Genomic DNA, 3,946 nt, shown 5'->3' on the forward strand with positions numbered 1-3,946 from the left:
AAGATTGATGACAAGGATCTCCCCCCTGAGCCAACAGAGAGAGAAAGCCTTCTCATAGAGCTGGAGTCCTGAGTTTGGACATCTAGTCTCCTAAATGGAAAACCTGGTGGTGTAGTTTTTAAGAGCTATGGCTGCTAAGCAAAAGGTCGGCAGTTTGAATCCACCAGGTGCTCCTCAGAAACTCTATGGAGCAGTTCTAGCCTGTACTTTAGGGTCACTATGAGTTGGAATCGACTCTACAGCAATGGGTTTGGTTTGTTTTTTTTTTTTAAACTATGATGTGTCTTGGTGTAGATCTCTTTGGGTTTATCCTGTTCTTTGAGCTTCTTGGATTTATAGATTCATGTCCTTTGTTAGATTGGGGAACAATTTTGTCATTATTTATTCAAATATTCTTTCTCATCTCCTTCTGGATTCACCATGATGTGTATATTAGATCTCTTGTCACTGTGCCATAATTCCATTAAACTGTGCTCAGCCATCTTGACTCTCCATTCTTGTTGCTCTTCAGTCTCCGTAATTTTAACCGTCTTATCCTCTAATACACTGATCCTTTCTCCTACCTGATTAAATCTGTTGGTAAGTCCTATTCTGTTTGTTTTTTTTTTTTTTGGTTATTGTCCCTTCCAGTTGCATTATCTTTTTTTAGATCTTCATTTTGTTCTTGCATTGTTTTCTTTATTTCTTTTAGTACTTGTTCTATGTTTTCCCTTAGTTCTTTAATTATGCTTAATGTTGTTGTAGTATATTCTTCCATTTTTTTCATTATTTGGTCATTCCTAGATGCACTTTCACTCTGTCATGTTTTTTCCTTTGTCATGTTTATTTGGATAGGCCATTGTTTGTTCTTTGTGTGTTGTGATTTTTTATGTGGAATTGGAATTTTTGAGGGTGTTAACTTTCTCACTTTTCTCCAGTATTTTTTTTCCCCCTCACTACTTCCTGCAAGAAATTTTTAAGTGGACAGAGCTTTCAGCCTTTGCTTACCATTTCCTCTCCCTGTCTATGATAGCTCTTTCTCCCTCACTGGTTTAATTGGGATTCAAAAGTTGTAGATCTTGTTTTTCAATTTTCAGTATTTCCAGCACACACCAGAGAACACACTGTGGTTAGCTTGTTCACCAGCAGGCACTCACTACCACTCAAGTGAGATATTGTATACTTATCAATTTATCCACAAGCGGGCACAGTCCCCTCTCTTCCCCTCTCTATGGTTATTAATCCCTTTCTTTATGTTTCTTCAGTCACATTTTTAGTTGAAAAACAGACATCCAGCAAGCCCCAATCAGGGCTGGGTGTTGCCCTCTGGTTTTGCCTGAGGTTTCCTTCCCTGCTTTCTGGGGGCTGTTTTTATATGAGCGGGCATTTGGGGGAAGTGCAGACAGATTTTCCTTCATTTCTTCTAGGAGCTGGCACTCCCTAGAAGGACCCCTGGAAAATGTCTTGTTGGTTTCAGAGCCCCAGTGACTCTGTGGCGGTTGAAGGAGCAGTCTCTACTTAGGTGACTCACCTCCTGACTTCAGTGTAGGGATCCTTCTGTAGGAGTTCATATCACTTCAGCAGCCAACAGTTACTGACTGAGCGAGGCATAGTCACACTCCAAATAGACTCCCAGGAAAGTCTGCCTCGTTGCTATAAAAGCCAGCCACATAGTATGTTGGCTGTGGGTGTAGCCTCCACTGAAGATGGCTGCTTCCAAGGACACTGCAGCCTCAGTCAGCAGTCATCAGTGCTGACTGTAAGGGGGAGCAGACAGACCCAAACTGATCCTCAGGAAGTCTGTCTTGTTGGTTTCAGAGGCCTGAGCAGTGGAGTGCAGAGGGAATCAGATACAGTTGCCAACTATGGGAGCTGACACCATTACGGGAGACTTCTGTAGTAGTTTGCAACAGCCTTAGGCAGCAATCCTCAGAGCCAACCAGAAGAGGTGCAGGCAGATCCAAACTGAATCCCCGAGAAGTCTGCCCTGTTAGCTTCAAAAGTCTGAGCTATGGGGTGTGCAGGGGGGAAGGTAGAGTGTTGACTATGAGAGCAGACTCCACTGCAGGGGGGCTTCTGTAGTAATTCATACTAGCCTCCAGCCGACAGTGTTTGGGTCGGGGAGGTGCCGGCACACTCCCAATGGACCTCAGGGAATGTCTGCCTTGTTGATTTTAGAGCAGAAGCTTGGGGTGGTGTCTCTGTACAGGTAGGAGGTGTGGTAGTTCAGGAAAGAGGCTATTTTTTCTGGGGCCACTTCCCCAGTTCAGCATCTGGTAGCCCAAGTGGACGGGGGGAGGGTCAGAGATGGTGGGAGAAGTGATTTTCCTACCTTATTTGACTTATTGTTGATTCATTGATTCTTGCCTGTCTGCAGTTTCCTGCTGCTTTCTTCTGAGCCACGATTCAGAGTTTCCCAAAGCCAAGCACCATTTCCTTGTTGTATTTGTAGGGGAGGATCAAAACAATGGTTTGTTCACACTGCCATCTTCTCAGAATCCCTACACACAACCAGTAATTATGTTTTGTAGTATACAGGCTTAAAATAATTTCCAAAATTCTTTACCAATATTAAATTGAGTTAATAGATATTCATTATAAGTTAATGTACTATTTTTATGCCACAGAGAAAGGAGATATATATATATGTATATGTCTGCTAATGAGTGTGTTCTTTTTGCCACTTAAAGGGTTGTTTTATAAGAGATATGCAGCAAAGGCAATGTTTAAAAGGTTTATTAAAAGGAAATTTATTATGTTCAAAGTTTTTATCTGTTGTGGATAAAATTTAATGAATTAATTCACAAAAAAATGTTTAGGCACTTCAATGTATAATAGTGTATAAAACAAAGAATTAGGTTTCTCATTAAAATAACAAAACTTTATTAACTGAGTTAAAAAATTAATTTTATTCTTTGTGCAATCAAAGACAAGGCTTCGGTCTCCCATTAAAATAAATTCCTGAGCCTGAAATCAAGATCTTTGGTTAAATAACCTATGAAAAACACCTGACAACTATAAAACTCCTTGGAAAGGCACACAAAAAAAAAATTGTTCTTTTTTATTAAGAAAAAATGCTTTAGAAAAAAAAAAGTTTACTTAATGTGTTATGAGTTACCTGAAACATGTCAAAATAGGAAAAGTTAAAAATTTTATTTAGGAACTAGGGTATTCACATCATTTACCTATAAAAGTTTTTATCACTCTTCAGATGTCTACAGACTTAATAATTTTTGATATATCCTATTTAGTATTATGTCTCAAGGTTATCATGTGCTATATCAGAAACTCTTTAAAAATAAGGTTAATCATTATGTTCAGAAATATTTTTGTCTAAAGTTTCATTGGCTTTACATTACTTTTATAATTCTCATCAGGTCTTGACTTTTAAAAAATTATTATTGTTATAAGTTAATCATGAATATTTTAAGTTGTCATCTGCAGATAAACCTTATCTGAAAACATTTGACTAAAACATTTCAACAAAAATGGACTAAATCAGGATCTCTAGAATGCTTATGTAAAAGCTGATGGTGTTTCATACTACTACTGACTCAGAATTACATACAACCAAAATTAACTACATAAGACTGAGTAAACTAAATGAATTACTATAAGATTTGTATGAAAATATTGCTGATGTTTAATGTTATATTTCCTAAAATAATTACAAGAAATCCCACAACCCTCCCTTATGTTGCTTGTGTTAATTCTAATGTTAATTCTAACATTGTTCAACCAGAATTGTTAAAATTAAACACTAAAGAATATATTTCACAGATTAAAGAGGTCTTTGATGGTTTAAAAAAAAGAGTTCCTCTGTATATATCTGATATCACTCCAGATTACATATACTAGAGAAGATATCAACTAAAAGACTCCTTAAAACCCAGTGGAAAGGACCTATTTAGTCCTTCTCACCAACCTCTGTGCAGCAAAATTAGAAGGAGTCAACCCATGAATTCAT

Source organism: Loxodonta africana, chromosome 13 (assembly GCF_030014295.1).
Source record: "Loxodonta africana isolate mLoxAfr1 chromosome 13, mLoxAfr1.hap2, whole genome shotgun sequence".
In the NCBI taxonomy this organism is placed as follows: Eukaryota; Metazoa; Chordata; class Mammalia; order Proboscidea; family Elephantidae; genus Loxodonta; species Loxodonta africana.